This window comes from Ctenocephalides felis, unplaced genomic scaffold (assembly GCF_003426905.1).
Source record: "Ctenocephalides felis isolate EL2017-DRISC unplaced genomic scaffold, ASM342690v1 CF-g0.4_SCAFFOLD_01170, whole genome shotgun sequence".
Classification (NCBI taxonomy): domain Eukaryota; kingdom Metazoa; phylum Arthropoda; class Insecta; order Siphonaptera; family Pulicidae; genus Ctenocephalides; species Ctenocephalides felis.
Genome location: NW_020537324.1, coordinates 73,102,356 through 73,122,885, shown reverse-complemented (window position 1 = coordinate 73,122,885; position 20,530 = coordinate 73,102,356). Strand labels below are relative to the sequence as shown.

The 20,530-nt window shown below is 28.8% G+C and overlaps 1 protein-coding gene across 1 annotated transcript in view; it reads right to left on the bottom strand.

Moving 5' to 3' along the window:
* Positions 1-20,530, bottom strand: part of LOC113367633 (tyrosine-protein phosphatase non-receptor type 23-like) — a 34,918-nt gene that overhangs the window by 6,071 nt on the left and 8,317 nt on the right. The window lies entirely within an intron of this gene.

Genomic DNA, 20,530 nt, shown 5'->3' with positions numbered 1-20,530 from the left:
CTTTGTTAGGCTGAAGTTTTAATATAAACGTCTTTTAATAATTTCTCAAGATTTTTTTTTAAAAGTTTTGTCCTTAGAGGTGATTAATGAGAAATGTAAAAATCTTATCCATTACTATTTTTTTTTAATATAAAGCCAATGGTGATAAAATTATATTTGTAATTACAAAGCAAATTAAAATCATATTAATAATTTCATGCATTGGAATTATAATATTTCTAAGCATTCAATAATTTTGTTCTGAAATTAATATAAATAGTAAAAAAGTGTTTATTCCATCATGGCCATTACAAAGTATTTAAAAGCAAGATTGTTAGCAAAAAATTGATTCCCAAAAAAATTAAGCCGGAGTGAACGATTTATTTCACAAAATTTTATTTTCATAATTTATTTTTATTAATCCATGTTATATTTTTCATGATAGCGTGTACATGCAGTTATTTTTGCAACATAGTCCGAGGGCAAAATAATTATGCAATTAGTAACCACAACCGCAACATGAATTAATTAACAATTTATACGCAGTTATTTTTATGAACTGTTTTTTTGCCTTCGCATACATAATTTGCTCATTTATTGTATTCAGTTGCATATCTTTGAAAATTAGTCTTAAGTGAAAAACTCTTTAAAAATTAGTCTTAGTATTACCCTAAAGGTTATGAAACATTTTAGAATAAACAAACTATGTCGTTCGTAGTAATACGTTCTGGGACATCCTGTAGATATTTTATAATTTATATAAAATGCTTATTAACAAAAAAGAGTAACAAATTTATACAGCAATGCCCACAAAAGGCGAATTTACGTGGAAATTTAATATCACACTGCTTGATATCGAATTGAGATCAAACCTGTGACTAAGTCTCTGCTGATCCACTTTTTTAACCAATAACTATTTTATCACGACGGTATCAAAACTGTTTTTAACCTCTTGATTGAAATTTTTGTAATAAATTACATATTTAATATCATACTGCTTCATATCGAACTGTCCAAGTTAGAGATCGAAACCGCGACTAGTTTCTATTCACTCACTTTTTAACCACAACGGTTTAAGAACTATTCTTTAATCTCCTAATATTAAAGTTTTTGTAATAAATTATATGAGCATTTATACTTACAACAATTAGAAATAAATTTGCATTTTCAAAAAAAAAAAAAATTAAATTTTTGTTTTTTAAAACTTTCGAAACTGTTTTATTATTTCAATTTTAACTATAATTTTGAAATGTGGTATTCACAGCCAAAATATACTGATTTTGACATGGAATCCAAAAGGAGACAGTTTCTACTATTCAATGGTCTAAAGAGAGATGAAGTATGTTTGTTCGAACGAGTTTTCATTGTTAATTCAGAAAAGGTTCAAAGAGAGAAAGATGAAGTATGTTTGTTCGAACAAGTTTCCATTATTTAATCAGAAAGGAAAACAGAGAAAGATGATGTATGTTTGTTCGAACAAGTTTTCATAATTCAATCAGAAAAGATGATGTATGTTTGTTCAAACAAGTTTCCATTGTTTAATCAGAAAGGGTCCTAAGAGAGGATGATGTAGTATGTTTGTTCGAACAAGTTTCCACTATTCAATCAGAAAGGGTCCAAGGAAAGAAAGATGATGTATGTTTGTTCGAGCAAGTTTCCATTATTCAATCAGAGAGGATGATGTATGTTTGTTCGAACAAGATTCCACTATTCAATCAGAAAGGGTCCAAAGAGAAAATGGTTTGTTCGAACAAATTTCTTACATGAATACAGATAGATCATTTAGTGTGTTATTTTGATGTAGTTGAACATTAGTAGTTATTTACCAGAAATTAGTTTTTGCGTAGATTATTTACTAACGATGATTTATTTTCAATAGAGTGCGTTGGGTACGGTTGTGACAAATTTTGTGGGTACGGTTATGACATGCATTTCTTGTCCATTTCTGTTAAAGATCAAAAACAGTCAAAGAAAAATGTAACTTGACTAACAAAAATGCAAAAGAGAAAGAGAAAGGAAAATTCGATACAAGAAATATTTTTTTGGAAAGATTTCTGTTAACTGCATTCAAAAAATTACGTTGTGTTATATATTGTTATAATATAATTGCTCTGCTGGAATAAAACGAATTCATACTTTTGCTCAATGAATAAAAAAGAGATATCTCATAGGAGATAATCTCTTTAAATTCATTAACACCTAGCATATTGTCTTAAAAAATTATATTATTTTAATCGGCAATAGATCTATGCAAAATAAAATTCTTTTCCCCGAGTACTAGACTCCGATTTGACAAATCCCCAACACTTTATATTTTGTATTTCAGTGTTTTAAATTAGCATCGTCTCAAGTCCACATCCGCAAATACGTTAACGTCATATTATATACTTGGTGTGTGTGTATTTCTGTGTTTTAGATTAATTGTAACTAGGAGTAATGTTCTGAACAAATGTGAATATATGACAACACGTCTCGGGGAACCGTGATGAAAGATTACGAGAGAGATTATGGCGAGGATTGTTAAATGTACGAACATTATTAAATTAATGTCTGACAGTAGAATTCGTGAAATGAAACTTGCTTTTATTTAATACGTGTCTCTGTAATCAAAATTTTATAGTAAAGTAATATCCCAAGGAATAAATAAAAAAATGACAAAAACTTTAAGTTTGGGTTATATGTGTAAAGTAAATCTGAAATTTCCGTTTTGTAACAAAGGCGTTTTGTTTGCCCAGGAAGGAATATTTGAAGTACGAAAGCTTCGATATCAAGTTTCTGGGCTTTTAAACTGTCGACACAGCTTTCGGCAAGAAAATCAATTGTTCTGTAGAATATAAGCATTCGAAATAATAATAGAGCTGGAGACCTAAGAAATACTTAATACATTCTATTTTGCTCTCAAAAATCCAAACTCGTAGATACATCTATGTTAGCTCTAAAGGTATTCCTAAGTTTCGTTATTTAATATTACTGTAAAACACTAGTAATTTTAGATAAATTATAAATACATAAAAAAGGAATAATCTTATGATAACTGCACCATCTAGAATTCTGTTATTCAACAGAACTTCAAAAGCAACTGAACATGCCCCCGTACTTGTTTTTTTTGTAAAATACGCCTGATCGCACGGCAAATAGATAGACATTTTCATAAATTTCAATACCAAGCATTAGAGAGCCAAGACAACCTTATTTTATGAGCTTTATTACGACAAAATTGCCCCATTAATATATTTTTTATAATAACTTAATACACTTTCATAAAAACTTAACTCAATCCTTTTTTAGAGTTAAATAAATACAATTAATTTTATATTAGTTTTAGAAAGATTGCACTCTATCTACACCTGTCTTATTCACAATTGGAAATAAATATAAAACATGATTTATTACTATTCATAATATTTAGGTAATATTGTAAGTTTATGTTATTCATTTCATATAAGCAAGATAAATTAAATGAGTATAATTTCTCCTAGCTCTCTGTCTATTTTACCAAACGATTATAGCATTTTGTTCTCCGCATTGTCGAAACGAAAAAAAAAAAACAAATATCTCTGTATATGGCATCACTTATCGATATAAATGTTTGCAGAATAAATTCTGCTAAAAGGATTCTGCACAGGATTATTATTTGCCATCCGAATAATACGAAACAAATGAACTTGTAGAGAAAATACAATTCTGCACAAAAAATTGAGAATTCAGAATTGAGTTGGTACATGTGTTTGCGTATTAATTTTAAATGTATATACCAATAGATAATTCGACTAAACTTATATTAGTCCAATTAAAACTTCTCTTTTTATATGATAGTTCTATCACAATATGAATTTTTTGCTATCAAAAGGTTGTTACATTTTAACATTTACTAATTTCCAGAAGAAGAATTTTATAATTCCTTTATATAATATATATATATATATATATATATATACACAGATAATTATCTAATTATTTATCTCTCAAAACAACAACAAATTTGGAAGCCGTCAAAACAATGCCAGAAATTCCATTAATGAAAGAATGAAATATCGATATTAATATTATCATAATTCAAATTCTGTCGATTCGTATTTATTATAGATAAAATATATGTGTTGCTGTTTTGAAAATATCACTAATGCATAATTTAATGCAGAATAATCAAACATAGATAATTAAAATTTTTGGTATACAAAGATAACAAAAAAATATAATTATTGTTGTTTTAAATTGAATTATCATATATCAGAATTAAATTCCAGAAACCAAATGTTATAAAAATTTTCAAATTAAAATTCATTATTTTAAATCGTTGAACATAAACCAAAGTGTACTAAATAGGGTTTGTCGGTTTTCAAAAACCGATTTTAAAAGCCGTTTTTTTGGCGAAAATTATGGAATTCGAAAAACCGGTTTTTTAGTGAAAAAAGTCGGTTTTCACTGTATAAATGGAAAATGACAAGTATAGCCAAATATAAAAAAGATAGATGAAAGCGTTTTGATTCTTGAAATCATATCGTTTCAATAGCATTTGATATTTTATCAGTTTGCAATGGTTCCCAGAAAGTTTTTGTATATAATAATTGAGATTTTTATTTTTACCAGTGTATATATTAATTTAAATCAGTGTGACTTCTTGAAGAAGTAACTTCCTCTACTCGAACTTAAAAAAAAGAGTTTTAAACCCTAGAAGCTACAAATTAAAGAACAAAAAACTTAGAATTATTATATCAGCCTTTAAAAACAATTAAGCATAAAATGGTCGCTAGTATGAGAGTATTTTCTATTTCAGGAAATTTTGTGAGTAAACTAAGGACACGTTTAAGTAACAATTTGAGAGACGTTCTCAATTTTCTTAAATCATATTTTATTAAACAAAAAACAATTAGAATGTTTAAAATTAATTAATTGAAATTGCTCGGAACAGAAATAAAAGTTTTGCTTAATTGCTTTTAAAACTAAAATTGATATTAACAAGTATGCATCGACATGTATCCAATATTCTTTTTATTTTTTTATTTAATGAATTTTTTTATTTAAAAATGTATTATTTTTAATTATTCGAAATCTTTCCTTTCACTATCATAAAAATAATTTCTTATATGTGAAAATGATGTATAAATAACGAATAATTATTTTCAAAGTAAATCAATTTTCAATTAATCAATTAAATCAAGATAAACTTTTATTTTTAGTTCTACCAAAAAAACGATACTAATTTTTGCAAACTTTGATGAATTTTTAAAGCTAAACGAGTTGTAGCAGGGCCGTAATATTTTAGTATGACGCAGAAAACTATGGTATCTACCGTCAAAAAAATAATAATAAAAATCGTCGAAAAAAAATTGTTTAACACTTTATTACAAGAAAAGGGCCCGACCGATCTTTACCAAAAACTAATCAGTATCTTTCCCAACCAATATCTTTCGAAAGGTTGTTAAATTTTCAATGTCGATTCAGAATTGCGAGCTAAAATGTGGACGAAAACTTTTCCACTTTTCTCCTCTTTACAAAGAAACGGCTTGGCTGATCTTCGCGTAAAATTGATGAACGCTAGTCCTCATCGAAATACATCGAATGGCTTTTAAATTTTTGAAAGCGGTCTAGCCGTTTTTGAGAAAACGTCGATTTACGGCAAAAAATTTGTTCACACACACACACACACATACTTTTTCCAAATTTGGTCTCATTCGATTCAGAATGGCTTGAAACGTCGAGAAAACATAAAATTAGCGAATCGCACTTTTTGATGAAAACATAAACTTCTCCTTTGAGAAGTTAATAATTAGAATTTATTTGGAGTCCTGTTAGAATCTCCTTAGCATCTACTTTTCTTAATAATGGGTTTTTCTTTTTTCAAACTTTATGTAAAATCCGGGAAAAGAATGGATGCAAGATAGAATTCCAGAACTGACCTTGTTAATCCCGGTCACTTTACGGGTTACATTTTTATTCCTTTACCATTATTGAATATTTAGATTTCCTCGGCCACAGGTCACTTGTCACATGACTTTTGTCCAGTGATATATCGTTTTTCCGCCGATCCCTCAGATGGTGTTAAATATGCGTGCCTGGCCTTGTTGAGCAGTTGGGTATTATTTGAAAATTGCAGCCGAGAGTTAGGCGTAATGATTAAGCGTGCGACATGCGAATTGCGAACAATACAATGGTCTAGGGGATTTGCATTGTACGCATATGGATAGAACATGAACATACCTACTATTTATATTGCATATGGTAATTCAGTTCGGACAGAAAAGGTTTATCAAGTACGTCGGGGTTTGAAAAATGAGGCTTAATATTTGAATTTTGTGTGAGAAAAAAAAAACTAGTTTGAAAGTGGCACTTAGCCTTAAGGCAAGTTGCATGAACTTTCCAAAATGTTTAAGAATTGAAGACTAACAAAAATGCAAAAGAGAAAGAGAAGGAAAAATTCAATACGCAAAAATTTTTTTTCGAAAGATTTCTGTTAACTGGATTCAAAAAATTATGTTTTGTTATATATTGTTATAATATAATTGTTCTGCTGGAATAAAAACATTTCATACTTTTCCTTAATGAATAAAAAAGAGATATCTCATAGGAGATATCCTATAACTAGTTAAAAGTGGCATTTAGCTTAAAGGCAAGTTGCATGAACTTTCCGAAATGTGTAAGAATTGACTTAATCAATCGAAATTGATATTTACTTTAAATGTTTGAGTCATCACATCACAAAAGCAACTTTAGGCACAAATTTTGACCATGAAATTTTCTCAACCTTCGATGAATTTTCAATATTAAACTATTTGTCGCTAGGGCCGTTACGTTTTAGTATGTTTTATATGACCATGATATCTATTGCCAAAAAAATTTCATAAAATTTGGCTAACTTTTTTTTTCAACATAGTCCAGTCATTTAAGCTTAAATTAGGTAAGAATCTCGGAATTCGATATACCCTGCTGTAAGTCTGTAAATACTTGTATTTCGCTCCCTAAAAGTTGTCTCAAAACCTACATATGTTGCGTACACTCTACCATATGTAGTTTTTGAGACAACTTTAGGGTGTCAATACACAAGTATTTACAGACTTTATTATTATAATGACTGGACTAACAGTTAATTTCAAGAAAACGGCCCGGTAGAAACTGATCAGTATTATTTCCAGCCAATATCTTTCGAACAGTTTTTGATTTTTTAAAATTGGTTCAGACTTGAGAGCTGAAACGTGGGTGGATTTTTTTTACCTTTCTGCTATTTACAAAGAAACGGCTCGGTCGATCGTCGCACAAAACTGAGAGAAGATGATCCACATCGAAATACATCGATTGGCTTTTAAATTTCTAAAATCGGTTGAGGCGTTTTTGAGCAAACGTCGATGAAAGTTCTAATTTTGACAAACGCCATAAAAACGATACTATTTTTTGCAAACTTTGACGAATTTTTAAAGCTAAACGACTTGTCGTAGGGCCGTAATATTTTAGTATGATCGATAAGACTATGGTATCTACCTCCAATAAAAATCATAAAAATCATCAAATTTTTTTTTTCAACACTTTATTACAAGAAAACGGCCCGGCCGATCTTCACCAAAATCAGCACAATTCCCAACTAATATCTTTCGAACGGTTTTTGAATTTTCAGAATCGATTCAGAATTACGGTCTAAAACATGGACGACATTTTTTTCAATTTTCTGCTATTTACAAAGAAACGGCTTGGCTGATCGTCGCGCAAAACTGAGAAGCGCTAGTCCTCATCGAGACACATCAAATGGCATTTAAATTTTTGAAATCGATCCAGACGTTTTTGAGAAAACGTCGATTTATGGCAAAAAATCTGTTTACACACACACATACTTTTTCCAAATTTGGTCTCATTCGATTCAGAATGGCTTGAAAAGTCGAGAAAACATAAAGTTAGCAAATCGGTTTTTTGATGAAAACAAACTTTTTCTTCGAGAAGTTAAAAAGAGAGGTAATTGTTGAGGTAAATAAATAGCCTGACTTATGAATAGAATAACAAAAGAATGAGATTATATATTGTGAGAGACAAATAGTGGCATATAGAGATAAATATTGTAGAAGGTGCAATTAGAGACAATAAACGAGTAATTAGAGATGAGGTGTGTTATAAGAGACGAGCAAAGTTAACAAAAATTTCCTGCATCTTCTATGAATAATAATTGAACTTAGACTCGCTTTTCAAATGGAAATTAGTTTTGACAGCAAAAATCTAAACGTTATACCCAAGAAGTCAAATTCTATGGATTTACGTAAAATACTTGCTGTACGTGTCCACCATTTTAAAAAAAAACTTTTGTTAGACCTGAGTGGCAAATACAAAAATTCTCCTGACAATAATTTCCATTCATCCCTTTGCCAAAAAGCTTACATCCCAACGTATCCATTAAAACAAATGTTCCTATATGTTCTCAAGAAAAGGAGAGCAAATTTCTGCAAGAAATGGAGAGCAATAGATATTCTCTGGTGAGAGCCATAGAAATAACGAATTTAGCACGTTTAACAGGAGAATTACGTAATAAAATGTATATTTTTATTAGTGCTCGGGTCGTAGGCGTCGAAACACGCAAACGGTTTAGCGGCTTTCTTTCTTCTACCCTGGTCAATAATATATTAGCCAGTGGGTCAGAGGGATGGATATCATATACATAAATAGACACATATACATATGTATAAGTATATATTAGAGTGGTCCTTAATATGAGTATTTTCGAATATCTTTGCTTCCAGGGGCTCAAATGCTTCTAAAATGGTAAAAAAAATTCCTTGAAAGTTTTAGCTATTAATAGTAACTTTAAGATAGTCCGCACTTAAACCAAAGTTTGTTGTTTTTTTTTCCTAAGTAAATACAATGTTATTCTCAAAATTTTTGTGGTTGACAAAGTGTTAAGATTCTAATATTTGTAATAAAAACACATATAATTCATTAACTTCCCGAAGGAGAAGTTTATGTTTTCATAAAAAAATCCGGCTCGCTAATTTTATGTTTTCTCGACGTTTCAAGCCATTCTGAATCGAATGAGACCAAATTTGGAAAAAGTATGTGTGTGTGTATATGTGTGCGTGTATGTGAACAGATTTTTTGCCGTAAATCGACGTTTTCTCAAAAACGGTTCGACCCGCAATTCTAAATCGATTTTGAAAATTCAAAAACCGTACGAAAGATATTGGTTGGAAATCGTGCTGATGAGTTTTTGGTAGAGAACGGCCAGGCCGTTTTCTTGTAATAAAGTGTGTCGACAATTTTTCTTATTATTTTTTTGACGGTAGATACCATAGTCTTCTAGATCATACTAAAATATTACGGCCCTACGACATCTCGTTTAACCTTAAAAATTTGTCAAAGTTTGCAAAAAGTGGTTTCGTTTTTTTGGCATTTGTCAAAATTAGACCTTTGATCGACGTTTTCTCAGAAACGCCTGTACCGATTTCAGAAATTTAAAAGCAATTTGATGTATCTCAATGAGGACTATCGTTTATCAGCTTTATGAGACGATCTGCCCAGCCGTTTCTTTGTAATTTGAAAAAAGTGTTAAAGTTTTCGTCTACATTTAAGCTCATTCTACCGAATCGATTTTAAAAAATCAAAAACTGTTCGAAAAATATTCGTTGGTTTTAGGTGAAAATCTACCGAGCCGTTTTCTTGTGATTAACTGTTGAAAAAAAAAAATTAAGCCAATTTTTATGAAACTTTCTTTGGCAATGTAAATTTTGGTCTTATAGAAGTTACTGAAATATTACGGCCTCACGACAAGCAATTTAATTTTAAAAATTTGGACAGTTTGAGAAAATGAGTAGTGTTTTTGACGCTCTTAGAAAATATTCCGAGTTAACAAGTTTGTTTGTTTTCAATTATGTGTTATAAATCCACTCGAAATATTTTTAATCACTCATAATTTTTTTTATTGATTAAGTCGATTATTTACACAAATCGGAAAGTTCATGTAACTTGCCTTAAGGCAAAATACCAATACCAACTAGTTTTATGTAGCAACCGACAATGACTTTGAATATTTATCATTGTTCAAATTTAGACAAAACGTTTTGATTTTTGCAATTAAAATTAAGTTTGTAAATAGGTAGAACTTGAGTACACAATTAAAACCTGTACATTTAGAACTTATATAACCTATATAAAATTTATTTTTCTTTTACAATTTCCGATCTAAACAAATTACCACCTTCGACCTACGCCCAGTGGCTACAATTTCTCATTAATTCAACGTGACTTGTACGTGACACTTAGGGTTTCACGTGTCACTTAAATTAGGAAACACTACACCTTCATCTGGAAAGAAACCTTATACGAACGACCCCGATTAAAATCATTAATTCAATACGATAAGTAAAGTACTGTAGTAAATAGAGTTGAAAAAAAAATGGATAGAGGTAGTAGAAAATCTGGATAAAATGCGCCACATTTTCTCGCAAAAGTATATATATATATATAAAAGTTTGTTAATATCATTTATCATTCTATATTATATCAGTACAAATCTAATTTACATACTTTATTACAAATCCAACCTGACAGTAATCTTGTTCGAAGTCCAAGTTAATTTATATTTGAACTTCCCATCGAGATGTGATATTGAAAACATCTTCCATGATAATTTAGATGTTCATTCAGAATAATTTCATTACAAACATGACGTAGCAAAGATGGATATATATATATATATATATATATATATATATATATATATATATATATATTATATATTAATATACATATTTATATATAGAAGATATATGTAATATGAAGGCCCAAGAAAAATGTCATTAATCTTCATTCCGACGTGTTCAGCTACCGATTTCAACAACATTTTCGGATTATCGGATCACATCATAAATTCTAAATATATATATATATATATATATATATATATATATATCAGTCTTCGGAAAAAGCAATACATCAACACCCAGTCAAATTTTTTTACTGAATTTTTTGCTCCAAGCACTTCGACTTTTATTTAGCAGTCCTTAACGTTGATGTATCACATAAGAGAATACTTGAAAAAATCGTTTTTTTTTAAGGATTTATTTTTTATTAAAAATTAAATTCAAAATCTTCACAAATTTAATTTCATTGCACTTAAATTGCATAGAATAACTTTAAAAATAGTATTTTTAAAATAGTTGAAATATGTCATATTCATCTTCTCTTAATGAATATATGGACATCAGTAATATTGTGAATAAGCCTTTTCTTAGTTCTTAATTTTGACCAGAATTAATAAATTTTAATAATTCTATTTTTTTGGAAAAAATCTCTGTCTTATGTTATTAATTCAACTTTCCTTAATAAATATATGAGTACTAGTTATTTTCTTAAGAAGCCTTTTCTTAGTTTTTAATTTTGACCAGATTTTTAGTTTATAAAAAGAATTGTATTGATTGTAATTATTGTTATCAACGAGAAAATAAAAACAAATTGATATATCTACTAATATTACATAAAAGATATTTATGAAATATTTCAGAATAAATTTAGAATAGAAAATATAAGGATGATAAATTTAATAAAAAAAATACTCAATTGCTTACTTAGATTCTTATAATTAAAATTTTTATTGAATCAAATTCAAATGATTTATAAACAAGTTTTTCATATGAATTTAAAAATGAAATTTTGTTTATGCACTGATAATAAAAATAAAATATGTATTACAATCACAAGAGTTGAGAGATAATATTCAATAACAATTTATATTTGAATACAAGGTGTTCCAGAAATCAACGTCAAAACGAAACGGGACGCTTAAATATAGCATCCAAATTTGATAGTCAATTATTTTCATATAAGTTTAATCTCATATAAATAAATAAATAAATCAATCAATAAATAACCTTATGCTTTTGTAATTATTGTACCTGTCAAGGTAATGACTAACTAATTCTTTGAGTATTTTTGTAGTATGTTATCTTTTACCTTGTGCTTGACATTGCGCAAAATAGCAGAGTAAAACTTGACGCGGATGCTATAGCATTCATCGTACATAACGATTAAAATATGATAATCAAACTACCCTTAGTAATAAAATTTCGGATATCACAACAAATTTAAAAATAAAATAGACAAATCTAAAAATAAAAATAAAAATAAAATTTAAAACTTGTCAATTTTTGGTACCTTGCTGAAACTATTACTGTCCGCGTGTTAAAAGCATTTAGATCTTTTGTTATATATATATATATATATATATATATATATATATATATATATACATACATTCATAATGTTTCTATCTATTCTGGTCAAATGCAAACACATACCCATTTAGTGGTAATCGTCCGAAAACAATGCGGTTTCCGTAGAAGAAAAGTGGAAGGTCAAACCATTACGACGGGTTAATTAAATTTCCATAAGCAACCCTTTCTAGGGGGGGTTGCCACATGTTTACCAGTTAATAATTTCGCACCGATAAATTCCTGTAAACACCAGTCGGAAATTCAAATGGCTTTGGAGGAACAAAGAACCAACGAGGCAAAACGTTTAAACACACAATGTAAATAACTATTAGAAGAATATATGTGTGAATGTATGGTTATGTGGTACATAAAATGTTGGGATTATATACAAAATTTTTTACAAATATTAACTATAGCAAGATGTTTCATTTGTTTTAAAAATTTTGAACTGCAGATATGATTATCCAACTTTCTCCCATATAACATCAGTTGCAATTGCAATCACAACAGTTGATTTTATAAATAAAATTTTATTTTTGCAAGTATTTTTTTTATTAACAACTAAAAATGTGGTAGATAGTATGTTGATATTATATACAAAATTGATTAGAAATATTAACTAAAGCAAAATGTTATATTTGTTTTGAATATTTTGAACTGTATATAAGATTATCCCATTTTCGCCCATATAACATCGGTTGCAATCATAACAGTTTATTGTATAAATAAAATTTTATTTTTGCCAGTTTTTTTTTTATTAAAAACGATAAACAGGAACTAAAAGCATGACTAAATTTACAAACTAAGAATTTTTTTTTTGAAAATTAGCATTTTTTTTCAAGGATTTACACTATTTATTTGTATCGGACAAATTTGAATGTAAGGTTGTTGCCTTAGATAACTCCTTTGTACTAATTTTAATTTTTGAAAAATAAATCGAATAAAGTTGTTTTGGAAAAAAATATGGACCGATTATGCCGCATAACAGACCAAAGTTATGGCAAGGCCATGTTATAAAGAACTTTCCCTACTAAATACTGACAGAAGCCTTCTTAAAAAATAAAAATAATCACAGTATAAAAAAATGAAATCTCGTAAACTTGTAAAAATAATAGGATTCTGTACAACACATTTTTCTAGATATGTGACATAATTTTTTGTTTTAATTGCGATTTTAAAGTATACCGAGTTGCTCTAGAATTATTTGTTGTTCAGAAAATTTGTAGATAATTTAATTTTGTACAAATTTGTCGAATATTGCATTAAAATCGGACAAACCGTTTAGAAATTACAAGAATTACGTTTAGAATTACCTTGCGATGGGTCGAATAAAGGGTCGAAACGTCGTGACGTCAAATTAGTCGTGTGGGGTATCATTTGAATGGTCTCGACGAGCTCTATAAAACTATAGTACTGAGAACAATTTTACAACAACAATTTTTATTTTCAAAGTATATTGAGTTGCTGTAGTAAGTATATTTATTTGCTATATATGTTGATAGCGCAAGAATATACTTAGCGACATATGTTAATGATAAATATACGAAAAATTCAATTGAATTGCGGGCTATCTAAATGTTGATATTAAGAGCTAAAACTTTTAGAGGTTTTTTCTTTATTAATTTGGAAGCATTTGAGCACTTGGGAGCAAAGAAATTCAAAATCGTCCATATTAAGGACCACTCTAATATACATATATATTAGTGGGTATGATTATACCATTTTCTCCCATATAACATCAGTTGCAATCACAACAGTTGATTTTATAAGTGAAATTTTATTCTTGCAAGTTTTTTTTTACTAAAAACCAAAAATAGTGACTAAAAGCATTACCAAAATTACAAACTAAGAATTTTTTTTCAGAAAGTACCTTTCTTGAAAAATAGAAAAATACAGTATTGAGAAATGAATTTATTTTATATATATATATATATATATATATATATATATATTAGGGTGGTCCTTAATATGGTTATTTATATTGCGGACTATCTAAATGTTAATATTGAGAGCTAAAACTTTTAGAGAATTTTTGTTTATTAATTTGGAAGCATTTGAGCCCTTGGGAGCAAAGAAATTCGAAAATGTCCATATTAAGGACCACTCTAATATATATGGTTGTATGTTTGTGTGTTTAAATAAGTAGAAGTACTCGTCGTTAAACTCAAAACGAATGCCAAATTTGAATATTGAAAGCTTATTCGTTCCCATTATGTTAATGATATATAATATAACAATCGTTAATGAATTATTCATTCAGGAGGAACAGTCATCACGTCCCTTTTTTGTTTTATTGTTTTTATTTTTTTATTTTTTTGCATTGTTGACTAATGACGTGGCTAAAGAGTTTAAATACAAAAGATATAAATGTATAAAACTCAACAAAAACTAGTGGTGTATGATTAGATACAAAAGTCTTCTCAAACGTTTGACTTTGGATAAAAATTTCACAACAAATTTTAGTGATATTTATGCGAAGTTGTGAAATTTATAATTCAATTTAAGTATGAAATTGCGTACCTTCTTATAACAAATTCATCATTCCCATATTTTCTATTCCAAATTCATTCCAAAATATTACATAAAGATGTTTTCTGTAATATTGTACATATTTCATCCCTTCATGCGTAAGGAAGGTAGATATGATAGAATTAAAATTCATATTCAGAACAAAGAGATCTCGAATTTCTCTCTGTTTGTTTTCTGTATTGTTTTGCATAATTTTGTTATGTTGCAATAATTCGAGCATAAAAATGAAAATGATGAAAACATTTTACTTAACGTAAATTTTTGCTTGACAATTTTTTTTGAGTGTTCTTGATGTAAAATGCAAAGGTTTAATTCGGAACATCACATTGTTGGATTTTTTATTATATATATAGCGTTGGGCTTACATGTGGTCCAGTGGTTAGAGCTATGGATTTCAAAAGTTCCAAATTCGATATTGCTTCGAACAGCCTGATGTCAAGCAGTAGTAACGTAAATTTTTACTTGAAAATATAGAGAGCAACGTGTTTTTAAGTGAAATCAGCCCTTACTTGTCATTGTTGCATTACAAAAAATTGTTGCAAAAAAATTACAATATTACAGAAATTGTGATAAAACTCTATTACAAATAAACAAACAATTTATCAGACAACTATTTTTAAGATATTTTTCAAAAAAAAAAAATTAATATTATAACCAGTAGGTTTCAAGCAAAATGTAATGTTCATACAGATGACTTAGAATTTTTTTTTTATTTTCTGGTATAACCTACTGACAAAAACATGTATGATATATATCTCTGGATAAAATATAATTCGATCGATATCTTTCTGATTAATCGAGTTCAATAGTTCTCGAAACGACTTGGACACTCCATTCGATCGATGGAGACATCGCGGTCTTAATTAAGACCGCAATCGACAGAGGGCAGGGCTAAGAAACCTTTATAAAATATAAAAAAACGTAACTAAACGAAATTATTTTGATATCACTGTTATAATCAAATCAATATCAATTCTATAGTAAACATTAATAAAAAAACAGTACGAAGATGTCTAAATTTATACTCAACAGACTGATTTTTTCTTTTTTTTTTTGATGAATGAAAATTTTTGCATATCTTTACGTTTCACAGGTTTCTAAACATTTTGGCATACTTTGGAAAAATGGATTTATGAGTGTGTGTTTGTGTGCAGATACAAATTTTATCGACGATTTCGAGAACACGGATCAACCGATTTGAATAATTCAAGAAACATTCGATTCGTATTGATAAGGAGACGTGCTGATTAGTTTTTCGAAAAGGCAGATCCAGCCGTTTCGAAGTAAGACAAATAGTGTGAAAAATGGCTATTTAGTTTTTGAGAAAACAATTTGAATGATTCAAAAAGCATATTACACGTTTTGAAAATTTTAGAAATTGACTGATTTTTTAGGAAGGCAGGACCAACAGTTTTGGCAAATGCAAAGAAAATAGTTAAATAAATTGTCATTTGACAAAAATGAGCGTTACAAACACATTTGCACATCAAATTATAAAATGTTTTATAGAGGTATGTGACGCAGCGCTTGCGCGCTTCAATATGTCGTCTCTAAAGCAGTTGCGCAACGCGAACGGTCTAAAAAAAACATAAAGATTTTCAAAAAACTTGAAAAATTTCAACAGTTTCAAACAAGTCATTTTTTTCAAGTTCTTCAAAATATTTAAAATTTCATTTAAAAAAATTCCAAAAATCTCAAGATTTTCAAATATTATCAAAAAATTTTAACATTTTCAGAAAAGTCGATTTTTCAAGTTTAAAAAATTTAAAATTACAAATTTCATTTTCAAAGGTAATTTTTAATTTATTTTTCATATTATGCAGAAATGATACATAAAACTAATTTCAATTGAAATTGTTAAACACAAACTCTATAAATTTTATTCCAAATTTACAATAAATTTGGTAAACTCTACAAATTCACCATCACCTAGGTCATTCCACCGCAAGTTTTAATTACATAACCTATAATTGACAGTGAACCAGCCGTCGTATGCGATTGCATACTCTTCTAACCAATATATCAGGAAGTTGGTAAATTTGTTTCAGAACTATTCAGGTGACCAAACCCTGACTAGTGTCAACCTGACAACCTCATCCTAGCACAAATCGTTCTCATTATTTTCACAAATAAAACGGAACTGAGTTGTCAGCGGAAATTGGCGAAAAATGATATCTGAGATAAAAGTCCCAGATTAATATATCCACATGGTATCGGGAAGATATTGGGAAGATATTTGATGAAATGGACAAAGGAAAAATATATAGGCAGTAAAAAAATGTCAATAATGTAATATTTCGAGTATAAATTGATAAATGAACACAATGAGTAAATCAAATTTAAAATCGGTTCAGTAATTTAGGTGCCCATTTATGACAAACATCGTGATACGTACTTTTCTCAATAAACCATTCCTGATGCATAAATCTTCTTATCAGGCATTTTTAATAAATGTAATATTTTTCAAAAAAACAATAAGATTCCTACAAATGATATCATCGGGGGTTTATAATAATATAAGAATTTCCATAATTTTCCAATAACGATCAGCCGAGCATAAAGTTGACAGGGGATCAAACTGAGACACGAAATTGAAATATGAAATCATTACTTTTAGCGAAATGAAAAATATTGCATGTCATCTAATATAGAGGAGGAGTGAGTCATGAATATTATCAAGAAAAATAAATGCCTCAGATGATGGGTTTTCTAATATTTATGTATAGACTTCTTCGCCCTATAGGGCGATGGTTATAAACGCCTTAACTGCTAAAGTTAACAACTTAGTCTTCCCGATAATCTTATCAGAATTAAGAGGTCTTCCAAGGGCTCTTCACCTCAACTCGACTAAGAATAGTTTCCCTCGGTTTTATCGCCGTATTTCATGAACTATGTATAGTACAATCAGGATTTAATGGTAATGATGAAGAAAACCAACTTGAATAACACCTTCAAGGTAATGGATCAAAATCTCCTTAAAAATATATGTTTCTTACCATAATCTATGACGTAAGTTTATATTATTATCTTCATTAAACAAATATTTTAAATTTTTTCTCTATTACGTTTTTGGCAAGGAATTGACCAACGAATTTGTTTTCGTTTTCCACTTAACAACGAGAAGTTGTATAATAAAAAGGGCAGCATCTGGAAAATATCGTCGGCAATTCCATGTCCATCCTTACCAAACTCATTATCTTTCCTTCGAGTGTGATTTATAAGGCATTTACCTACAAGATTAATAACCTTGGTGTATACAGTATAAGTAAGATATATGGTTTGCGGTTAATTTGAAAATATCCTCTCTAGTCTCTTGTTGTTGGTCGGTGGGCGTTGCAGAACACGAAAATAATTATAAACTGATTGTAGGAAAAATAAGAATTTTATTATATCGGAAGAATATATCTTTATTGGAGGTAAAGTATTTCAATAAATCATGTATTGGTAAAAATTAGTTAGGGATATGGATAAGAGCTGTCAAGGTAAAAATCAACTAGAAACACCGAATTGTTTTAAGTTAACTAATTTTATATTAAACTTTTCTTACTTACTGATATACAGTCGGTGTACATTCTTCACTAAATTGAAAATAGCAGAGATTTCACACAGGACGCCTTAAATTTTATTATATGCCATCATGAAAGATACTTCAAAGAATATGTCTTGCAAGTTTAAGGTTGCAATACAAACGGAACGACCTGCACAATTTTTCAAAATCATTTACTAATACACAGTGAGTTCTTCACTAAATATTCTCAAATTTTTGCTATACTTCCTTTACAAAATTGCAAATACCTGAAAATTTTGCAAGACACTCCTTAAATTTTATTATTCATGAATATAATAGATGGTTAAAAAATAGGTGGAACAAATTTCAAGGTCGTAATACAAACGGTGCGACCTGAGTTAATTTTCAAAAATCATGTCATAAATATACAGAACTTTATTAAATATTTCAAACTTTTTCACTAAATAGCAAATATCCGAAATTTTGCAAAGTTATGCATAAATTTTATTATTTAACAATGCAGTAAATACTACAAAGAATATCTCGCATAAATTTTAAGGTTGTAATACAAACAATGCGGCCTGAGCATATTTTCAAAAATCACTTATTTATATATAGTTGTTTTTCTCTGAATTCCTCAGATCTTTCCTGTACTTTCTTCACTAAATTTCAAACAACTGAAAATTTTGCAAAGCTCAATTAAAATTTTATTATTTGCCATCAAAGTAGACAGTTTAAAGAATAATTTGTATAAATTTCGAGGTCATAATACAATTGGTGCGATCTTAGCATATATTCGAACCCAACTAATATTCAGTTGGTTCTTTACAAAATATCTCAAACCTTTGCTGTACTCTTTAAATTGCAAATACCTGAAAATTTCGCAGAGAACTCCTTGAATTTATTATTTGCGATTAGAGTTGACGGTTCAAAGAATAACATAAGCAAATTTGAAGTGAATAATACAAACAGTGCGACCTGACTATATTTTCAAAAATTATGTTACTGCTATATAGTTGGCTTGTGTACTCAATACCACGACTCTTTTCTGTACTTCCTTCGCTAAATAGCGAATATCTAAAAATTTTGCAAATAAAAAAATGAATTTTATTATTTGTTACTATAGTTGATACTTTAAAGAATAACTGGTACAAATATCCACGTCGTAATACAAACGGTGCGACCTAAGAATATTTTCAAAAACAATTCACTAGTTTACAGTTGGTTGCGAAATATCTCAATCTTTGATGTACTTTCTTCACAAAATGGCAGATATCTCAAAATTTCCCAAGAAACTCCTCAAAATTTATTACTCGCTTTTATAGAAGACATTGCAAAGAATAATTCCTACAATTTTTCATATTCATAATACAAACGGTGCGACCAGAGATTATTTTAAAAATCCCTAATATACTATTTGTTCTCTACTAAATACTCTTCACTAAGTTGCAAATTACTAAACAATTTTCCAATCCAAATAACACTTACACCTAGTTCTCTATTTCTCGTTACTATCCAGTTCCAGAGCAACCCTTATATATAGGTTGACCTTAAATATTTAGCAAAGTTATTTATTGATGCCGCCCATTTTCCTTCTCAAATTAGATTACAAGAAAAGAAAATGGCCCGAATGGCACTTTAGCTTTTTCCACGACGGACAATGGTAACGTTCATTTCTTTGCTTTAGTCTCATTATCAGGGAAACGTTTCTTCCAGATATATAAATGTATTTTTTCAGTTTTTCTGCTAAGACTTGATTTTTTGTTCCATTGTGTTACTCTGTACGAGCGGTTTCCAGATAAAAATCGTTACAGAAAATTATTCGCACTTGGCTGAGATTTGTGGTAATAAAAATAAATGGTGTATAGTAATTTAATATTCATGGTTTAATTTTTTGTTTAATTTTTAATCTCAGTGAGAAGATCGATGGATGGATATATTTACTATATGTACCAATTCTTTTTTTCTCAACAAGAAATAGTTACAAAATTAGGTGTTAGATTTTTGGAAATATGCTAGAGGTCGCACCGTTTGTATTACAACCTTGAAATTTGTACAAGTTATTTCTTGAGCCATTGTACTACAATCGCAAATAATAAATTTATAAAGTTCTTCGCAAATTTTCAGATATTTGCAATTTAGTTAAGGAAGTACAGCAAAGATTCGAGATGTCTATTACGATCCACCTATATATTAGTAAATGATTTTTGAAAATATGCTCAGATCGCACCGTTTGTAATACGACCTTGAAATTTGTACAAATATTCTCTAAACCATCTACTACTTTCTCAAATAATAATATTTAAGTATTTTTTGCAAATTTCCAGATATT